The 22587-nt window shown below is 45.9% G+C and overlaps 1 long non-coding RNA gene across 10 annotated transcripts in view; it reads right to left on the reverse strand.

Annotated features, from left to right (window-relative positions):
* Nucleotides 1–22587, reverse strand: part of LOC146808945 (uncharacterized) — a 588451-nt gene that overhangs the window by 525611 nt on the left and 40253 nt on the right. For all 10 annotated transcript variants that reach the window (XR_014966289.1, XR_014966287.1, XR_014966293.1 and 7 more), the window contains exon 2: nucleotides 4789–4918. This is a non-coding gene — a long non-coding RNA (uncharacterized LOC146808945). The remainder of the gene's footprint in view (nucleotides 1–4788; nucleotides 4919–22587) is intronic.

Below are 22587 nucleotides of genomic sequence, written 5' to 3' on the forward strand. Positions count from 1 at the left end.
CCACTGTCTCTCCAGCTTTGCTTCATTTGCACCTAAATGATGAAGGGACACAACAGCTTTGTTTGAACTCCCATTCCATCTGGTCTCCAGCCTGACTACGGCCAGTCACAACCTGCAGCCCGGAGATTGGGTTTATATGAAGATCCATTACTGAAAGCCAGTGCTCCAGCCCTGGTGGTGGAGCCCGTAGCAGGAACCGCTCATCCCGAACACTGTCACATTTTGCACTTTATTTTAGTTTGAAATATTTCCTTGCATCCTAAATTGTCCTTAGGATCCATTTTGCACTAAAAAAAGTGTAAAATGCGAGACCAGCAATTTCAGGTAGCAACATGACATTCTGCATAATTGCATAATTTTTTATGCCTTTTCTAAAATTCCCAGTAAGGAAATTATTCAAATTTCCTCCAGGCCCAGTTTCGCCCTGGCCTTATTTTTTCAAATAATCAGTCACTTAACAATATGCACAACATACAAATTCTAGTGCATAAATCTGTTGTTTGTATTTACTTTACGAACTTGTTTCGTATAACTGTGATTGGATAAATTCGGACTGATTGACAGAATAATAGTTATTCTTTCATTTATAAACCCTTTCAGACGACAAATGACGTGTGAGGAGAATTTTCTTCAACAGCAGGCCTGGGGGGAGGGAGTGGATCTGAAGGGGACAGGAAGAGATAGGGACTCCATGACATGTTTTCCTAGCTGGTATTGATGGCCTTGGATGAGTGGATCAGCAATGGGAAGATCCTTCCACCCTTGTAAGGTTGTTTTAGAGAAGGGCTGTCCACAAGTGATCAGATTTTTACTTACATGACCAGTACAGGGACAAAAATGTCCCTCTACTTGGCATTTTTAGGTTTTTTCTGCCTTCGATCTGATCACAAGAAACCATCTTTGGGAAAAACTACATACTGGGCATAGAGCCAGGCCTTTGTCTTTAATTCAAATGTTATATTCTGGAACCTCCATTCAGGTGAGACTAAGCCAATAGAGGGAACATTATCAGCAAATTATGCAAAGATAGAGGAGTCAAGCAAAGCCTGCCTTCTAGCACCTTTTTGTTCTCTCTTTGTATTAATGCTATATATGAAGAAGTTATGAAAGTGTCTTCTGATGTTCCATCGATCAACGGTTTAAAGATTCCAGCTCTACAATATGCAGACTGTTCTGTACTCCTAGCAAAACCCCCAAAGGCTTGCAGGCCCATCTTCTAGCGATGGGAACGTATTGGAAGCCCCAAAAAAACTGGAACTCAATACCAATGAAAGCAAGATAATGATCTTTAGGAGAAAGCATTCAAGGAAGTTTTCATTCTTCGTGAACCGAGAGAATCTCGAGAAAGTGGCATCTTCCAAATACTTAGGTGTCACCATTACCAAAACACTAAAGTGGTCACCTCATGTTCAAACCACCATTGGAAATGCAGAAGCTGCTATGAATGCACTTCTGCAGGTGGTGTGCAGGCACAGTCCTTGGTTTTCCAGTTCTATCCAAAAGGTTTTCCAAGCTAGGGTGGGAAGCCAGATTTCCTATGGAAGGGAGTAATGGGGCTTTGACAGGTCAAGAGAATGCACGGTACGTTGCGAGAGGAAGTTTTTGAAAGCACTACTTAAATCACCAGCCAGCTTCTAATCTCCTGCACTGGAGGCAGGTGTTGGTTACTCCTCAATCGAGTCCAAATGTCAAATAGCCCCCATTAAATATGGTCTGAAAGGCTGCATTCAAAAACTGCCCACCCTGTTGACTAGGCCTAGAAAGAACACTTTTCTATGCAGCCTAAATCTAGCTATGTGGTCAATTGGCTTAAGGAAGCAGAGAGGCTGGGCATATCTTCAAACGTAACCCTGCTGCCACGCAAGAGGGAGATGCAAAATAATAAATAAACAATCACTGACCTTAAAGCTTCAGGAAACAGCGGCTGCCCTTGGCAGTTCAAAAATGAATTCCCATATTGGCCTATTTGATCCATCCCCGCATGCTCAACAATACCTTCTCCTCCTAAAGAACCACAGCAAAAGAAGAACTTTCGCCTTAGCCAGGGTGGGATGTCTGCTCCTGAAATACAAGTAGGAGCAGACGCAACCCGGTGGCATCAGGCAAATGCCCTTGCGGTGAGAAAAAGGATAAGGAAGACTTCATGTTGGTTTGCGGCCTCTATGGCGAGGTTAGTTCCAACACAATAGCGAACAGCCTACATAACGAGCAACCTGGGAATAGAGCAGACCAAATATTCGTTTTAGTAAGTGACCTTATGGGTTCCGTAACCAGGGCAACATGCCCATAACTAAGGCTCAGCTGGGACACCCGTACATAACTTCAGAACGCTCAATGAGAACACTTTCTGCATCTATCCTGTCTATTATCGCTCTGTAAAGTGCCCCAGCTGTTAGTCCAGAACTATTGCTTCGTGCCCTTGGTCTTCTATGGCGTGTTATATTTGGCCTTGATTTTAGAACATACAGTCTTTTAGCCTTGTTTTTTAACTTATCTTCACTTGTATACTTTGTTTTTAATTGTTCGTGCAAAAGCCACCTATATTTTGTATTATGGGCCAAAGGCACTGTATTAAATTCAAGTTCAAGGAAAGTGAAGCTCAGACTGCAGGCCGGGTTAACCGGGGGGGCTGGTCAGGGGACCCCTAAGCTGGAGGGTAGATAGTGCTTGATTGACGTTCTTTTCCATGTTCTTACCGAAAGGGGAAGGAGGGAGATGTGACAACAAGCAGGTAGGACAGTGGGATCAGTGGAGATTTTGCGGAAGGAAAAAGAGGTCTTGTATAGACTCAGAAGGGGCTACGGATGAAGATACCCAGAAGCTTCAGAGAGCTTCGAGGGTTGGTGATAAAGGCCAGGGGAAGCGGCAGCACATGCGCTGTGCAAGGATCAAACGTGGAGTCTAAATTAAAAGTCATCAAACTCGAGAGGATGCCATTGGCTGAGAGTTTATATTGCCTGCAGAATCAATGCTAGAAGACTGTTCATTTCCTGTAGGTAGGCCCCGCTTCTCAATATTCCCTCGCTTTTGAGCAGAACCTCAGCTCTGGTGGAACTGTAGAGAATGAGTGTGGCTTGCCGGCGGTAAGAGGGTGTGGTGGTGGCTTTCAGAGCCGTCTGTGATTTCTGCTTTCCCCTCGGTGGTTGCTTCCAGCTCTGCCGATGTCCTCACCCCATCTGCTTCCACAACTGCCAGCTTCTCTCTCTTGCTCTAGCTCGTGGCTCATCATTCATATTCACCGTACAACAGCTGCCAATCTTTAAGTATTAAATACAATAAAATTAACTTTCGTCTTCCCTATGTACACCTAGCTAGGAGTAATACTGACTGCTGCAGCAGCCTCTTTACTGTAATATCATTATTTATCTCCTAGAGAAGTAGAACCCTCGCTTCTCCATCTCTCTAGAACCTTCGGAGGCAAACCACTGGCTATCCTTGGGACCAACTCGCGGGCTCTCACAAACAGGCATCCGTTTACATTAATGGACCTACTGTTCAAATTTGTTCAGGTCACCACATCTGCACACCAAAGCCAATTTCCCACCACTTATCCGTACACATTCCAAACGGTACCATTCAAGCTCTCCATGCCATCCGGTGTCATGCCCAGATACTAGCAAACACAAGGTGATGATGGACGGAGCGCTGAAACTTTTCAGAGACTCACCCCAGTCACAGATCTGGGTTGAGTCCATCATCGTTCTTTAGCTCACGTCGCCACCCCAGTTTAGACACAGCTACATGCTTCAGACCTTCAACCTTCCGAGACCGCTCCATTGGAGCTCACTGGCAGCGGATCTGTGAGCTATAACCTCACACCATGTGTTCAAGACCTACAAGAAAATGTGTCTCCTCTACCCTTTACTACCGCCAAGGTCATCAATCAACATACACCTGCCCTGAGAGCAAATGTCTGAACACACGACAGTTCAGGGCCTTTAGACGTCCACCGCAGAGATCCGCAGCTTGCAGTTCAAATCCTAGGAGGGACATCTTAGTCCTAGATACTGACTCAGAAGAGATGTCAATTCAAGAGCCTACAAGGCCCGCCATGACCAGGGACCAGCACATATCAACCACCGCCTGAACTTCCACCAACCTTCCAGACACCCGCGCTCCCTCGCACACACTCCCCGCATCCGCCGTACCCACAGTGGACGTCGTTGTTTCTCCTACCTCGCAGCCAAGGCATGAAATGACCTTCCCCTTCGATCATCACCCTCTATCACGGAATTCAGGAAGGGACTCGAGACCCGGCTTTTCAACTGAGCGCAGCAAGGCTTAGCGCCTGGATACCCTAACGGGTGAGCACCCGCGCTCTATAAATACTGAATGATTGATTGATTGATACCGTATGATCAGGGCTCGAGTCGGGGTACCACGCGGGTGGACGGCGTCCCCCCACTTATTTTACCGGGAGTTCGATAACTGGAGCAAATGGAGCCACACATTCACTCTTTGGCCTCTCTGGGGCGAAATCGGAGCCCATTCAGAACGCTGCTCACGCGCTGGCTTCTCTGATGCAATCGCATCTAAGGGTGAGCGAGGGGAGGCAATGAGTCTGATGGTGCAAGACACCTTTCATGACGTCACTTCCGGTCGTGACGTCAGCGTCCCCCCACTTCTTTTTTTAGGACTTGTGGCCTGCGTATGATTAGTACTGGGCTGAGCTGGGTATTATTAACATCGACTAATCACACTCCTTCTACAACCATAGACCTTGACAGATTCATAAAGGCGCGACAAACACATCTTTTAATGCAAACATCGGTTAGGCGCACTTGGTACCTGTAAGGGAGTTGCACAATCCACCCTCTTTTTCTTTCTTCTCAACTTTGCGTTTCATCTCCGTTTACAACATCATTGTTCATCCTGCTTTTCAGTAGTGCCTTGAAACAATCTTTGGGCAGCAAAGGCACTAAGAAAGAAAGGAAAAACGTGCATGTGAGAAACCATATAGAAACAATAACATACCAGAAGGTGAAAGGCAGGGCGGTTTGTAAATCCAAGTGTCTCCGCTCCACCCCCTGAGTGCGGCGCAGGCTCTGGGGCACGTGACCTGCAGTGTGCACCTTGTGAAGTAGGCCACGCACGCGCTGCGGACCCCTCCAGCTGCGTTTCCATGTTTGTCTGGGTGATTCATGCATAAAGATTCACGTGCGGCGGTGCCCGGCGTGAGGAATGAAGCCGAGATGTATAGCAGGGCTACGTAAATGTATTTGCTTTACATTATGGTGCAGAACAGTGGGGGGCCTTTGATTTTGAAGCCTCTCTTGAGGAGGGGGGCTGGTTTCGATGTGCTGCGGTGCTGCAGGAGTGATTAAAGGGGAGAGCCCCGGCAGCCCGTGGGTGGGGGGAATTTCTTGAATATTAAATGAGCGCGAGCTGGCGTCTCTTCTTCATTGCAGGCCCGATCATTAAGTATTCAGTATCCCAGCAGCCACTGCTCTTCCCTTCAGACTGTTCTCTCAAGAGACTGGAAGGAACGACAGCGACTTCTGGGATATCGAATACTTAATGCTCAAGCAGAGGGAATAGTGGAGGCCGTGGTCCCCGTCATGTCATTTTCACAACATCCCAACATAGTGGTTAATTTGTAAATAAATAGAAGTACCGGGGCTAGAGTCTGGAGGCAGTGTGCAGCAGCCCATTTCTCCTGCTAGCACCGCATAAAATGAACTTTAAAAGTGAGAGTGAGGAGTGGATGTGGGTTATTGGCCAGAGCTGGCAACCTCAGAGCTGGGGAACCAGTCTCAGCATCAGCTCAACAATCTGTGATTCTGGGCAAATCCTTTAATCTCGTTATAAATGAATGTGTCCTTAACTGGTGCTCATGAAAACGTGCCAGTGTTGATGAAAAGTGCCGTGTTGATGGAAAGTGCCAGTGTTGTTTAGTAAGTACCGGAAACCAGTTTAATCAGGTCAACAACCTGTGAATCTGGGCAAATCCCTTAATCTCCTTGTAAATTAATGTGCCCTTTACTGGGGCTCAGGAAAAGTGCCAGTGTTGATGATTAAGTGCTGGTGCGCACTGGAAACCAGCTCAAATTAAGCACTGTCCCACCAGCTTCAGGGCATGACTGACAGCTGTCTGGCTGTAGTTGAAGGCCTATTGGCACTCCCCTCCTTTTCCACTGCCCCTCAGACCCCTCTCATGCATCCTGTTTTTGGTATAATGTATCCAATCATTATGTGCTAGCCCTATTGTTGGAAAATCTGAATTTCACAGTCTTACTGACCAAGCCACGCCCCTGGCGGGCACTGACCCAGGGGTTGGCCCCTCAGGCTCACCAGTGGGTATCTTTTATGGACAGGGTGGAGCCGATTTTTGTACAGTGCTGCACTTAAGGGAGTGTTTCCACCAAAGATCTTTCTGGCCGCCTCAGGGCCATTATACAGGCGGGCTAGAACACCATCACTGAAGGGGTGGGGCAGGTCTGACAAATGGGGTCACGGGGTCAGGGGCATGGTTCGACTCGCCTTAGGGGCAACATGGCTGGTATGAAAGGTCAGTGTTGTGGATAGCTTTTTTGGCTGTTTGTTTGTGGTCCCGGTTTTTGGTCAAGTAAGCCGGCTTTTCTTGATTGTATATTTTCCTGATATTAAAACAAACATTGCCTGCAGCAAGCTCACATCCGTGCAGCCTTCCATTCTTTGAGAAACACTTATGCAGCGTCTCTTTACAAGTTCAAAACTGGGCCAAATTTACAAACATTGGCCACTTTTTTAGAGATCTAATTCACTGATGGGGACCACATTTAATTTGGTGCCCGAGCCTATTTTCTGTCCCAGTCCCGCTCCTATTCACAGGTCGTCCTCCTGGGGCTACGGGGGATTAAGCAAGAATTGTTTGCAGGACCAGATTAGAGACCCAAAATTAGCAATGGTAAAAAAAAATTTCAAACAAGCCCCCCTCTCCTTGCACTCTCTTTCCAGCCATCCATTCTCTCTCTCTGTCCTTCTCCCCGCTGTGGTCTCTTTCTCCCCACTGGCCCCTGCCTCCCTCTCTCTTTATCACTATGAAAGCCTGTAACTACTGCAATTACCCAGGAGGAGCTGTGGAAAGAGGCAGTAACATGGGGAGTGGCTAAGGGGTTTCAAAACCAGCCCCCACCAGCTCCAGCCCCCACCAGCTCCAGCCCCCAGGGAAATGCCCAGTGGAATAAAAGGCCTGTCCGGCCATGTTTGTTCGCTTCCCGTCTCCTGCGGAGTGAGCACAGAGAACTCACTGGAGACCCAGAGGCAGAGGCCAGGTGTGTCCCAGCAGTGCCATGTGACAAGAAACCTGGGGCCTCTACCAGGCACTTTATATGTCTTTAACTATCTTGGTCGACAATGAGGGTAAAGAGTTAGAGCCCTTGTAATATTTGACAAGATTTACTTCCACATTTCACTATTTCTAGGAGTGTTTGCTTTTTGCACGTGCGCTTCTGTAGTTTTTCAAGCAACACATGACTCTCCTATAGCGCATACTGTGAACTGAGTCATGGCTAGGGGAGTTTAGTTTGTGGGAGGGTGTTCACAAATGGGCACGCTCGACTGACAGCTCTCTAGCTGCAGTTGAAGGCAGTGCAAGGTGCTCACAGGGACTGGGAATTGGTCATTAAGGTGTACAGACTACATGCACATCCAATTCTTGGCCTCTCTGCAGAGCACACAGCACAATGCTCACAGGTGTGCCAATTGCAATTACAATGTTATGTGAGAGTGATTGAAGGAGATACACAAACACAGTTGTCAAAACATTCATATTGCCAAATGAATATGCACTGGTAAATACAAACGGCCTGACTTGTTTTTTGGGTGATCCTTTTGTGTGATGTAATTGGATTTACTAACATGAAACACATGCACAGGCCTTCAAATACTAGCCCTGTGTTACGGCATGAAAGCAGTGGATTACCACTCATGTCTGGACTATACACATAGTTACACAGGCGTGTCCAGGGGTTAAGTTGTAAAAATATAGGTGCCAGGGTCCAAGGTAGTTTACTCCAAACAGCACCACCCACTGCTCCTGTCAATGCTGCCGAATGGCAGTGCCAGCATTCCCTTCTAAGCATCGCACTTAAACTAATGTGAAATTTTGGGCAATTGCAGGTCGCCATAGGGATGGCCTGCAAGTGCGTTTGTACCACTTTTCAAAATAAATCAAATTGCTTAACACTCACGTTGTGGTTGAAACATAGGCTGAGTGTGCCACCATGTGACAGACTCCCATAAACAAGCCGTAGTCTTTAAAAATAAATGCTGGTGCTGAGCATCGGATAACACCGGCATAAATTAAGCATTGACTATCTCACATAAAAGATTCCTAGTTACACTGATTTTCCCACACTTGTTTTAGAGACCCCATCCACCCTTTTCATTTCAATTGAAGTCTAGCTCAAGTGCAACATTCTAATAAAAAAAAAAATATTATTTTGAGCTTTGTTGTTATGCATACCAATCAGCTGTGACACTATCTTTCAGAATTGCCAAAACGATGGCTCAGTGAGTTGAACATGCTCAAACTGGCGATTGGCAGGTTCTTTATTAACCCTATGTTTCTTCAAAACTTAACTCTGTGACACTGACCAACACAGGTGTTGCGAAAGGCTGTGTTCTGCAAATGTGTCCTAACTTTTTCAAGTGCCAAGGCATATTTTTAATGCCAGTCAGACCCAGCCTGTCAGATCAGAGCCTGAATAAGCAACAGCCCTTGCATCCTGAATGCAGGGTGCCCACCGGGCAGAGTGAGCAAGGCCCTAGCCCGGGCGTAACCCTAGTCCCTTCGAGCTACAGGCACGCGGAGCACAACTCTGGCGGATTTGAACTCTCTCATTGGGCCGACACATTGAGCAGATCATTGGAGCATTTAGATTTTAGCAGAATTCTAATTCTTAGGACACTGAACTATTTGCACAAGACTCACATTGTATGGGGTCGCATTGCTCACCACATCTGTGCTCCTGGGTTCTGCAGCAGACTCAAGCGTTTGGATTTTTGTCCGCCCCCTTCAGAACTACCTGTACAGCTTTATTTATTTATGTATTTATTTATGTAGAGAGTTTTAATAATCGTGAACTTGACCTGTAGGTATCAGAACACTGTAAAGGAAAATCAAACCCACGTCATCGTTTGACTGCATTTACATAGAACACAGGTCACAAGCATGTGAGGGTAAATGTAGGATGATTTCTTCTTGGTACAGACGAGTGTCTTTGGTGCCCGAGGTTCTGCCCATAGGAGGTGGTTCCTCGTTGTCCTGATCTAAGATGTACAGTTGGTGCCTGGGGGGGTCAGCGCACTGTGCAAGAAGGCAACACACTTGTCATCAACCTTAAGCTTCATTTATAAATGTGCTATATACATTTAATCTTTGACCATAGGTTTCTCCAAACGCTCCTTGGCCTGGGACGGAAACCACCACCCCTCGCCCAACAAAAAACACGAGAATAGTGCCAAGTCCAGCCACTGCATTCCCCTCCTTTGTCCAATGTGGGCGGGCAGAGCTGGTAAACAGATGTTTGCCACAGCTGATCTTGGTTCCTCGTCTGGTACTGACTGGGGCAGACAAACTGATATACAGCCTGTGCCCAGTGTGCCAAAAAACGAAAGAAAACGTAAACGTTTCCCAAATATGGAAATATATGAAACCACAACGCCCCCTCCCCCGACCAATGCACAGCTCATCACCTCACAAATGACAGCAGAGAAAAAACACACAATGCTGTCACTGATGATACTCATGAGACATCACTCAACGAACACACAAGGACTTTCCAATTCGTACCAGTGGAAATGCAGCCTTCTTTGTATTAATATAAGGGCTACAAGGACGACTAGTTGTTGATAATATACACCACACATAGGTTAGGTTATTACACATAATAATACTTAAACATTAGTTTAGAAAAAAATTAACTGAAAAAAATACATTTAAAATTAAGTTAGGTTTGCAAATTAAGACCGAAAAACAACTGGAATTGGGAAGTTAAAGCTAGGACAGCAAGCAATTCTTAACACACATAACGAAGATACAAACCATAACTCGCACACTGACTGCAATGACCTAAAACCATCAAAAACCTACAAGTCAACTACACATGGTGATAAACCACCAAATGTAGTAAAAGTAAAAACCAGCATGGACTTAAAAAAAAATATATATTATATATTTACATGAGACAGGATTCGCCACAAACAGCTGCTCAATTCCATGCAGAAAAAGACGAAAAGCGGACCCAAGGTTCTTGGTGCACTTTCAAGTGATTTATTCAGTTCCCAGCATGTCCGCCATTACGCGTTTCGACCCCAACTCGGGTCTTGATCACATGACGCGTTGCTTTAAAAGTGATCGACATTTAAAGTGCCAGATGCAGGAAGTAGCATGATCAGGTCAAAGTGCACAGTGCATAAAAACTGAAGAGTTACTAAACTCCAAACAGCAAGAGGTTCACTTAAGTGCAAACTTACACATTGAAATAAATATAATAATAAATATATAGATATATATATATCAAAAATAGTCATAAATATTACAATAAATACATAGATGTAAAAAATGTATGGTATATAATAATAAACATTGCGTAAAAAAATGGAGGTCATACATTTTGAAACAAACTCATGTTGATAATAGTAGGGAGAAAGCGGCATTTCAAATCTATTAAAACATACCATATATGGTTTTGTACAAAGCTAAAAATGACTGCTATACCTCATTTAATCTTATTACCAACATAGTTATTGCCCCATTGTATTTGCTAATGCAATTTTCAAACGTGTCATGATGTTACACTCCTCGCTGCTACACATAATCGCAATCGAGCCCAAGTGGGCTGTGGTCAAGATATTCCACATGATAATCACATTGATCTAGTTCAATGATCGTCCTGCAAAATTCACCATGTCGACCAATAAATAAGTGCAAAAATAGTGAAAAAATTAAAAAGTGTAAAAAAGCTATTCTTAAATTTCATAAACCTACTAGGAGACGTACTATACATTAATATTGATTTTAAAATTCTCTTCTCATATGAAGTACAGCTGATTTTACTACATGAGTATATTACTTAACAATTCTGGCAATTTCATCATAGACAGGTGTAAAAGTCTTCACTGGCATTCAACCCTGATGGAGTCTTGGCATCAAGCTCCAATATATATCTTGTTTCCAAGAGGCGCAATTTGGCCTCTCGGTTTCCTCCCCTTTTCAGAGGTAGGACTGTATCTATAACAAAATATTGCAAATGCACAGGGTTGCTCCCATGTCGTTCCTCAAAATGCCTAGCTACAGGGTAGGCTTGGTTTCTGTTACTGGTTGCCCTTATGTGCTGGAGTATCCGCTTGTGGGCTGGCAGTTTGGTACTGCCAATATATCTCAGCCCACAAGGACACTCCAGCACATAAACTACAGATTCAGTTTTGCAGGTAAGTCTTTTGTTGATAAGTATGGGATCAGATTTAAAAGGGCTGTTGTAGTGGGTTTTGTTGTACGCAAATTTACATGCTTTGCACCTAGGACATTTTATAAAGCCTTTGCATAGTGCCAGCCAATTGGTAGATGACCAAGCTGTTACTCATTGACCTCGATTTTCTAAATGTCAATGCCGGCTTTGAGGGTAGATGTCTGCCCAGGACGGGGTCACCCTGTACCAGGTTCCAATTCCGATAAAGGATCTTTCCAAGAGCCTGGTGCTGCCTGTTATAGGCGAGTATAATCCTGGGTTGCAGTTCTGTGTTACCTAAGCTGTCTTCTATCTGATTTGGTTTAGGTGCAAGCGCATCCTTTCTAGACAGAATTTTGGTTTTGTTGATCGCAATGTCTATGATGTTAGAGGCATACCCTCTCGCTACAAACCTCTGTCTGCTCAAATTCCGTGCAACCTCACAATCCTTCTCAGTACTGCATATACGCTGGATCCGCAGCATCTCCCCATAGGGGATGCTGCGTATCAGGTGGTGTGGATGATGGCTGCTAGCATGCAGCACTGTATTGCCTGAGGTGGGTCTTCTAAATAGTTTAGTAGCGATGGTCGGCCCATTCCGCAAGCATACCAGGGTCCGAATTATCGTAACTCGGTGCTAAAGTGATCCGCAAGTCTCTGGATATTCTGCCGACCTCCAAGTAGCAGGACAAGGATTTGTGCTCCCACCACTTGGATTTTTCGGAGCGCATGAGTTTTTCCAATTTTCTAAAAAGGTCTCTGATGTTCGAATTTGCAGTAAGTGTATTACTCATTTGTACATCAATTATTGACCGCCCAGCCGGAGAGTCATTAAACATAGCGTTAGCCGCCTCCTCGCGGTTATGCAACGCGTCAGTGGACATAGTTGCTGAAAGTTGTGGCAAAAAGAATTTAAGTAAATTTGAAAATGGCCGCTAGTTATCAGAAATCAGTGTCCAAACTTCGCGCCGTGCACACTCCCCAACTGGCGTGTCTGTTAAATCCTACCTTCGCAAAATGCCTGACGTTCGATCCGGTCATCCGACACAGGTCACGTCGACTTTCACACACAGGCAGGACAATTCACAGTGTCCAGGGGCTACCGCAGCTTATTCCTCGCCGGAGTCTCGAAAACAGTTCTGGGTTGATGGAACCGACTGCTTCCTGCCGCCGTGCCCAAACAGGGGAGGGGTTGCCGCTTGTACCGCTGAAGCAACTCGGTACCAATATGAAACCATCACAAACCTATAGTTCAACTATACATGGTGATAAACCATCAAATGTAGTAAAAGTAAAAACCAGCATGGACTTAAAATGTTTTATATATATATATATATATTCACTTAAAAAACCATAGGTTTCACACATGTTATAGTTAGCTGGACATTTCCCTCGTAAAAAACCAATGAAATTCCCCCGTTATAGTTAGTGCAGGCAACTATAACTCACGCGACCGCAATCCTCTGCTGATGACGTCAGATATTACATCACTGTATTTAGACACCTATTTACCCATGTCTTCTTCCATTAATCTTTAGCTATACATATATTACAAATATTTATTTTTCAGAAAGACACATATGTAATCAGTGATGTAATATCTGACGTCATCAGCAGAGGATTGCGGTCGCGTGAGTAATAGTTGCCTGCACTAACTATAACGGGGGAATTTCATTGGTTTTTTACGAGGGAAATGTCCAGCTAACTAGAACATGTGTGAAACCTATGGTTTTTTAAGTGAATTTGCAAGGTTTTTTAAATGCTAATTCCTAACTATAACGTGTGTGAAACCTATGGTTTTTTAAGTGAATTTGTAAGTTTTTTTAAATGCTAAGTTATGTATTTATTAATATATATTTTTTTCAGGTTCTTTACCGTGCACGCACTGTGCGCGCGCGGCGCGCGCACAGTGCGCGCACCCCGCGCTTTTTCGAAAAAAAAAAAAATGTTTTTTTCATCCTTTGGGGGTCCTTCAGTGACCCCCTGACAAAGGCTAGGGGGTCAGGAACTGTCCACTCTGCCCCGTTTTCAACTTCTCCACCTTTGTTTTTCACTGCCTCAGACTGCGAGAGACAAAATTGCGGCCGACACTTCCTGATTTCGACCGATTCGAATGTTTACTGACATCTAACAACCAATCAAAATTGCGCTCGCGCACGGTGCACGCCTATAGATATGTATGTACTTTTAACTGCAATTTTCTCAGGAACTACTGAACAGATTGACTCCAGATATGCAAAAGGCACATCCCTGACCTGAGGACTACCTCTTTGCCAAATTTAAAGTAATTCTGTTCAGCCGTTTGGGCTGTACCTTGGACTAAAGGTCCCTATGGAAAAATGCATGGGAAAAACGCGCTTTGGGACCCCCCTTTTTTCTCATCCCCCACTGGACGAATCCCCCTGAGACTTTCAGGGTAGGAGCGGAGCGGAGCGCCCCACCTATTTTGAAAATTTCGCGAGGATTCATCAATCGGCGCCAAAGTTATTCCAAATAGAATCTTGCGGATTTCCTATGGAAATACGGTCCTAACTATAACTATCTACTGGCGACCGCCAGTAGATAATATATATATATATATATATATATATATATATATATATAGATATATATATATCATACAGCACAACTTTCCAATAGGAAGTACGCACGGACACCAAGGAGATTTGCAGTTTAGGTTGGTTTATTTACTGCAAACACAACGCGTTTCAGCTTTCGCCTTGTTCACGCTTACCACAAAGTTTTTTGATAAAGCTACATATACAGCACTGCTATTAACACAAACAAACGACTATTCATCTCACCAATGGTGCAAGTACGGAAAAGGTAGCGGCCATCTTGACATGTCTTTAGTAAATACAGTGACTGCGAACGCTAAGCATAATGTCGCCCAGCCATCAAATTGAATGCTTGCTGTTGTAATAATATATACAAACTTACACAAACAAAATATTAGTCATGAAATATATCACAGTATATTTAATGCCCAAGTGGGCAGTATAACGATTTTCTGAATAATGTGGCAAATAATTATGTTTGAAAAATCCATCACCAATCCAATAATCAATCAAAGTATGTACAAGCTTTCACGAACAGTGCATAAGTCATGAAATTTGTTACAATATAACTAACGCCCCAGTGGGCAAAAAGACAAACAAAATTCAAGAAATATAGCATAGGATACACAAAGACCCAAATAGCTTTGACTGTACTGTGTTACATTTTTCAAGCATGGGTAAGGAGTTCAGTATTAGAAAAGCTTTGACTTGCAATACAATGTACAGCGTCTATGCTCTGATCTGTCCTTGTAACAAGGCATACATTGGCAGCACAATTCATCGTGCCAAAAAAAGAGTGCTTGAGCATATTAGAGCTATACGCCATAACAATAGGCAATACCCAGTTGCTCTGCACTTCTTTGAACTACACTCACAAAATGAAAGGCTGCTAAAGATGGTAGTGATTGATGCAGTTAACGAAAATGTGCGTGGAGGTAACAAACTACTCCACCTTAGACAAATGGAGTCGAGATATATTGTGGACTTTAGACTATGTTCCCCAAAGGGCTGAACTCTAGTGAGGAATTGTCCGTGCACTTGCATAATTAATTCGATTTTGATATACTGTGTATGAGTCTGTTGCTGTTAATTTGATCTGCTATACTAATAACACATTTTATTGTATTTTTCTAGGGATTGGTATCGATTATATTTAACCGGCCACTGATGAACTCACGAATTTGGGTCTTTGTGTATCATATGCTATATTTCTTGAATTTTGTTTGTCTTTTTGCCCACTGGGGCGTTAGTTATATTGTAACAAATTTCATGACTTATGCACTGTTCGTGAAAGCTTGTACATACTTTGATTGATTATTGGATTGGTGATGAATTTTTCCAAACATAATTATTTGCCACATTATTCAGAAAAACGTTATACTGTCCACTTGGGCATTAATTATACTGTGATATATTTCATGACTAATATTTTGTTTGTGTAAGTTTGTATATATTATTACAACAGCAAGCATTCAATTTGATGGCTGGGCGACATTATGCTTAGCATTCGCAGTCACTGTATTTACTAAAGACATGTCAAGATGGCCGCTACCTTTTCCTTACTTGTGTAGGAAGGTGGATATCTGACTATGGTTACCCCCAACTTTTTGCCTAGTGTCTAGCTGGTTTTTCGACTTAGTTGGCCTGAGATCCTGCCATTCAGGGTCTCAGGCTGTCTGCTCTCTCTTTAAAATGGACTCCATGTACCCTAGGTACATTCCCAATTGGTAAGGATCACCTTATTGGACCCTGTACAGTGTACCCTAGGTACCCAGGGCATAGGTGTACCCTAGGCCTCCCAGGGGCTGCAGCATGTATTATGCCACCCCTGGTCTGGCCTTCCAATCAGACACAACTGGCTGATCACTCAGCTGGGGCAAGGTCGTGTAATCACCCCTTGCTTAGATATAGTATGCCTATATCTACCCTTATATATAGACACATGTGTACCTATCAGTCACTCCTATGGCAGGCCTTAACAATCCTGGAGGCAGAGTGCTTGGTAACATGTGAGATGGTGCTCTAGCATGAGCTGAGCCTGTCTGCAGCTTTCGGAACCATGTCCTTATAGCTGTTCTATGATATAGCCTACCATATACTCTTAAAGTGCCTTATAATCTTAAACGGTTATGGTAACTATGGTTTGGCTTTATCAAAACATGTCGTGTAAGGTGTCTAACACTTTGGAATAATACCCCCATACCATTTCTGGTGATGAGGATATTATTCCTCCCTTCTAGAGGGAGAGACATGTTAAAATCCTACTTTGCTGTTTAACTCTACCCAAAGCCTCAGCATCACAAAATGGATGCTGCTGCCACAGACACGAGTCTGACCCCCTGCTGCTGGGAGTGATCCTGGCAAGGGAGGCTTGGACAATAGGTTTCCTGCTTGGGGAGGTGCTAGCACCTCCCCAGACAGACTTTAGTGTATTGGGGCAGGGTGGGCTGAAAGGAATGAGACATGCCTGGGGCACACAAGGTGTTCCTTGCATAGTCCAGTTCAAACCGGCGCTGGGGCACTCCAGCCCCAGCTCTGGCGCGAAACTGGACAAAGGGAAGTGGGTGTAACCACCCCCTCCCAGGTCCCACCCATAAGGCGTGACCTAGCAGGTATCCCAGCCCCCCAGATTAGTATAAGAGTGGGAGTTGGGCCTCAAGACTTTAGATTATCCTGAACCTGCAACTTGAACAGAAACTCTGGACCTTCGACATTCGACGAAAGAAGAAGACTGAAGAATCTCCCTTGTGGCCAAGGAGTGGCTACCCTGTGCAAACAGGCACCATCAAGAGACTACCCTTTGCTTTGCCCACGTTCTACGAGGAACCGACTGCAGAGCCCGACCAGAGCCTTGACTTCCAGACTTCTCCAACCCTGATCCACATCCACAGCAGAGCTGAGATCCGTGGAGGCGACGAGCGACGTGGGACCGGCTACCTGGGAAAAAAGGCTAGTAACTTCAAGCGCAGCTTCTGAGGCACCCTCGAAGTTGTGCACCGGGGATTGAGAAGCCCCAACCCCAAGCATCATCTGCACTGAAGATCAGCCCCCCACACTCCACGAGTCCTGCGTGGGGCCCTTCTGCATTTTCCTGCTTGCCGCGTCTGTCCAGTTGCTTGCCCGCTGGCTAGTGGCCTTTGTGACGACGCACCCTGAAATCTTCTGCGCTGGTTTGGCTCCTCCAGACTGGCTCACACTTCTCTGCCAAGAAGAAGCACCCCAGACCTTCCTGGTCTGCACCAGAAGCAAGTCCTCCGTTCTTCGTGGGTTCCGCTTGCCAAGGCTTGGTGAGTCCTAGTCCAACTTCGACGCCGCCGACAGCAAGAGCCTTTGTGGGACAGCTCGCCTCCTGGTCCTGGTTGTCCTCGACGCTTCCTGGTCCTCCTGGCTGCAGTGACAAGCTTCACCTTCACCTGCAATCTTCACGACATCGCCTGGTCCCTTCCTGGTTCCACGTGGTCACTGGCTAGTGACCTTGACTCTGTCCCTTCTGCTTGCAGGTCTCCTCTCTTCTTGATCCCAGCCTTGGGATCCACCGGACACTCTTCACTGACTGCCTGTCAGCATCTTTCTTCAGGCATCCATAGGAGTCGACGACGAAAACCGACGCATCTTCACCCCTATGCACCCGCAGCCTGTGGGCTAGGTAACTTGGGTACTCCGGTGCTCATCAGGATAGTGACTATCCTAGTGTCTAGTTTTCCAGTCTCGACTTCCTAGCTACTCCGGAAGTGTCCTAAATCTATTGTTTTCTAAACTGTACTATTGCTAGTGACTTTTACGCATTACGCGTGAGTGTTTCCACTCTGCACACGAATCCCGTGGGCCTCCCACTTCCTAACTAATGCTAGTGTAGTGTAGCCCCAGCGATTCCCTAGGCCTAGGCCTACTCTATTTCCGTGACAGTGGTCCTTATACCACTTACTTAGTATATGGTTTGCGTGGCCCCTAGGGCCTAACTGTATTACTTACCTGTGTGACTTAATGTATGCTTAAATAAGACTGTGTTGTACTTACCTCTAATCTCATAAAGAGTGCTGAGGGTTTGTCTAGAATAAATACACTTTATGTTATATATATATCTGTTGTGGTGTCCTTTCATTTGGTATTCAAGGGATTATATATGGTATCACAGCTGGCTTCACATGCCATTCAGAGTTTAGCCTAAGACTGCTCTTGTCCATGCTACCACTAGGATAGCTGGTCTATAAGGTTGACTTTACAACCAATCACCATAAGGGTATTTGGACTGATATAAGGTGTACACTAGAACTAGTGACATCATACATCAGGCCAACTTCTCACATTGGTGAGCAGCGGTTGGGATCTGAGCTTGCTGTTGTAATACCATTGTAACCTTGAGATACTAAATTGAAAGATCACACAGATATTGTCTAGGTACATATAACATAGATTATAATACTTAAGTCCTACTGGACTTAGTAGTTGTAGGTTGAAGGGAGTAACACACCCTGACTACAACTACTAGAGAGGTTTAGTAGAAACAACTAGTGTAGGTAGGTGCACACACCACACCCTCACTAGATCATGTCTCTGAGAGGAGATCAAGTAGATGCTCTCTCAGGAGGGTCAGGTCTGCAGAAGACCCCCTCTAGATATGATACCTTAACATTCCAGGAGATGAGACAATTGTGTACCTCCAGAGGAATAAAACAGGGTGCAAACCCTACCCTCCTTCAGTTAAGACAACTCCTAGAGGAGTATGATACTCTTAGGGCCTCTCAGGCAGGTACCCTAGGTACAGAGGAGGGTCTACCCACCACAGAGGTGTCAGATGGGGCTTCAGATGGAGAGGAAGACAGCCAGGGCCAAGTAGGAAGACTTAGCCAGGCTAACCTAAGTTTACATGGGAGTTTGCATGGGGTCCCCCCATACAGACCCCCAAGTGGGCTTAACCAGAGAAACAGGAGGGACAGATCCCCTTCAAGGGAATCCATCCACTCCCATGTCTCTAGCATCTCTAGTGTTTCCTCTCACAGGGGAATGACTTCCCCTGAGAGAAAGGAGCATGAAGCCAGAATGAGGGAAGCTAATCTGAGGATTCAGAGGGAAGAACTTGCCCTTGCCAAGGAGAAGCTTGCTCTGGCTAGAGAGCAAAAATTGTGTGGGTCAGAACCCACTGGTGGCAGCAACATTCCTAGAGATAGGGATAGGTCTTATGACCATAGAAACCTAAGCAAGATAGTCCCCCCATATCAGAATGGGGATGACATCCACAAGTGGATGACTGCTTTGGAGAGGGCCTGCAAAGTACATCAGGTACCCCAGAGTCAGTGGGCAGCTATCTTGTGGCTCTCCTTTTCTGACAAAGGTAGAGACAAGCTCCTCACAGTCAGTGATGAGGATGCTAACAATTACAAAGTCCTGAAGAGTGCTCTGATAGATGGGTTTGGCTTAACCACTGAGCAATATAGGTTGTTGTTCAGAGACACCCAGAAGACACAGACACAGGACTGGTCTGATTTTGTGGATTGTGCCACTAAGGCTTTGGAAGGTTGGTTAACTGGCAGCAAGGTGCAGGACTATACAGGATTGTACAACTTGATTATGAGGGAGCAGATCCTTAGTAATTGTCAGAACCAGCTTCTCCATCAACACCTGGTAGACTCAGATTTGACCTCTCCCCAAGAATTGGGAAAGAGGGCAGATAAATGGGTCAGGACCAGGATTAGGCCTAAAAATCAGGGTGGTGACCAAAAGAAAGATACCACCAAGCCTCAAGAGAAGGGTGGGGATAAAACAAAAGAGAAATCTTCCTCAGGGCCCCAAAACTCCACACAGGGTGGGTCCCAAGCTCCCTCCTCTACCACAGTTAAAAAGCCTTACTGCCATGAGTGTAAAACTCCTGGGCATTGGAAAACTGACAGCAGTTGCCCAAGGGCTAAAAACAAAACTGTTCCTCCAACTACTCCTGTCACACCACCTATTACTGTCAGCAGTAATCCCCCAGGTGGTGGGAGTGCCCCCAAAAATTTGGTTGGGTTTTCTTGGGGAACACAGGGGGACTCTGGCTTAGCCAATTCCCCTACAGCAGCTACTCTTGTCTGTGATAGTGGCATGGGGTTTGCCAACTTCACTGCCTGTCCCAACACTTTGGGTAGGTACAGACAGGAGCCCTACATCAATGGTAGAAAAGCTGAGGCCTACAGAGACACTGGAGCTAGCATCACTATGGTGGCCCATAGGCTAGTTCCCTCTGAGCAGCTTTTGCCTGGTTTCTCATACCAGGTAACTAACATTGATGGCAAACAGAACAGTCATCCCATGGCAGAGGTATGTCTCAGCTGGGGAGGGGTCACTGGCCCTAAAAGGGTGGCAGTGTCTCCAACCTTTCCTGTGGACTGCTTACTGGGGAATGACTTAGAACTCTCAGCTTGGGCTGAAGTTGAACAAGACACCCATTCTAAAATGGTAGGCCTTTCACAAAAGGGTAGTGGGGTTGTGCCAGCCACAACCCCTGTCCAAGAAGATTTCCTCCCTGAAAAGGTTGGAAGGGCAGTGGTAGCCACAGCCCAGGCAAAGACAGACTTCCCTGTAGAGACTGGCAGAGCTGTGACAGTCACAGCTCAAACCCAAACTGAGTGCCTCCCTGAAAAGGTTGGCAAGGCTGTAATGGTCTCAGCCCATACTCAGACTGACATAGGTGTAGTGAAGCCTGAAACTATGGATCACTCCACACAAACAGAGAGTAGTGGGGAGGAAGAAAAGTCTCCCTCTCCCCAGACATTAGGAAAAGGTCAGCCTCCTCAGGGATCTGACCTCACCCCTTGTGAAGGAACTGCCCCAGAGGTAGCCAGGCCTGGCCTGGCAGAGCCTCTGATGTCAGGGGCCCCTTCCAAGGTGGGACCCAGTCTGGTGCAGGTAGCCTGCCTCTCTCTACCCTGCCTCAGTCAGCCCAGGGCTGCAGAGGTCAGGGAGGCCAGTGGACCCCAAGAGGGCCCCTGTCCACAAGAACCCCCCCATCAAAAGAATGAGGATTGCCTGGCTAGTAGCCCTAGCCAGGTGATGGGTAAAAACATTCCTGAGGGATCCCCTTTACAGGTAGTTAGGGACCTCCCCCAGAGGGATTCTGTTGGGCACAGGCAAACCTGGGACCTTAGGGCCCCAAACCTGACCTGTCCCTCCAGTAAGCCCACAAAAGGGACCCAGCCTCCAGCTTTAGGTAGCCAGAGGCTGACCCTGAGAGCACAGTGCAACTCAGTGAAAGAAAGAAAGGCATCCATGGTGGAGGATGATTGGAGGAAGCTGAGGCCTCACTTTGAGGACACTCACTTCAGTACTCCATCTCAACACCAGCCTTTTACTTTGCAAAGACACACCAAAGGTAGTGATTCCCTATGGTGGAGACCCTATGATACCTTTAGGGTGAGGGATTGCTTAGTGGACCATGAGACAGGGGGTAACCATGCCAGTGCTGGTTCTTCCTTATATGGCCACTTAGGCAATAGAGGCTTACCTTGTCAAGGCCAGCCTTATCTCCTTTCGTTTGGGGGAGGGGTGGTTGTGTAGGAAGGTGGATATCTGACTATGGTTACCCCCAACTTTTTGCCTAGTGTCTAGCTGGTTTTTCGACTTAGTTGGCCTGAGATCCTGCCATTCAGGGTCTCAGGCTGTCTGCTCTCTCTTTAAAATGGACTCCATGTACCCTAGGTACATTCCCAATTGGTAAGGATCACCTTATTGGACCCTGTACAGTGTACCCTAGGTACCCAGGGCATAGGTGTACCCTAGGCCTCCCAGGGGCTGCAGCATGTATTATGCCACCCCTGGTCTGGCCTTCCAATCAGACACAACTGGCTGATCACTCAGCTGGGGCAAGGTCGTGTAATCACCCCTTGCTTAGATATAGTATGCCTATATCTACCCTTATATATAGACACATATGTACCTATCAGTCACTCCTATGGCAGGCCTTAACAATCCTGGAGGCAGAGTGCTTGGTAACATGTGAGATGGTGCTCTAGCATGAGCTGAGCCTGTCTGCAGCTTTTGGAACCATGTCCTTATAGCTGTTCTATGATATAGCCTACCATATACTCTTAAAGTGCCTTATAATCTTAAACGGTTATGGTAACTATGGTTTGGCTTTATCAAAACATGTCGTGTAAGGTGTCTAACACTTTGGAATAATACCCCCATACCATTTCTGGTGATGAGGATATTATTCCTCCCTTCTAGAGGGAGAGACATGTTAAAATCCTACTTTGCTGTTTAACTCTACCCAAAGCCTCAGCATCACAAAATGGATGCTGCTGCCACAGACACGAGTCTGACCCCCTGCTGCTGGGAGTGATCCTGGCAAGGGAGGCTTGGACAATAGGTTTCCTGCTTGGGGAGGTGCTAGCACCTCCCCAGACAGACTTTAGTGTATTGGGGCAGGGTGGGCTGAAAGGAATGAGACATGCCTGGGGCACACAAGGTGTTCCTTGCATAGTCCAGTTCAAACCGGCGCTGGGGCACTCCAGCCCCAGCTCTGGCGCGAAACTGGACAAAGGGAAGTGGGTGTAACCACCCCCTCCCAGGTCCCACCCGTAAGGCGTGACCTAGCAGGTATCCCAGCCCCCCAGATTAGTATG

This window comes from Triturus cristatus, chromosome 7 (genome assembly GCF_964204655.1).
Source record: "Triturus cristatus chromosome 7, aTriCri1.1, whole genome shotgun sequence".
Lineage (NCBI taxonomy): Eukaryota > Metazoa > Chordata > Amphibia > Caudata > Salamandridae > Triturus > Triturus cristatus.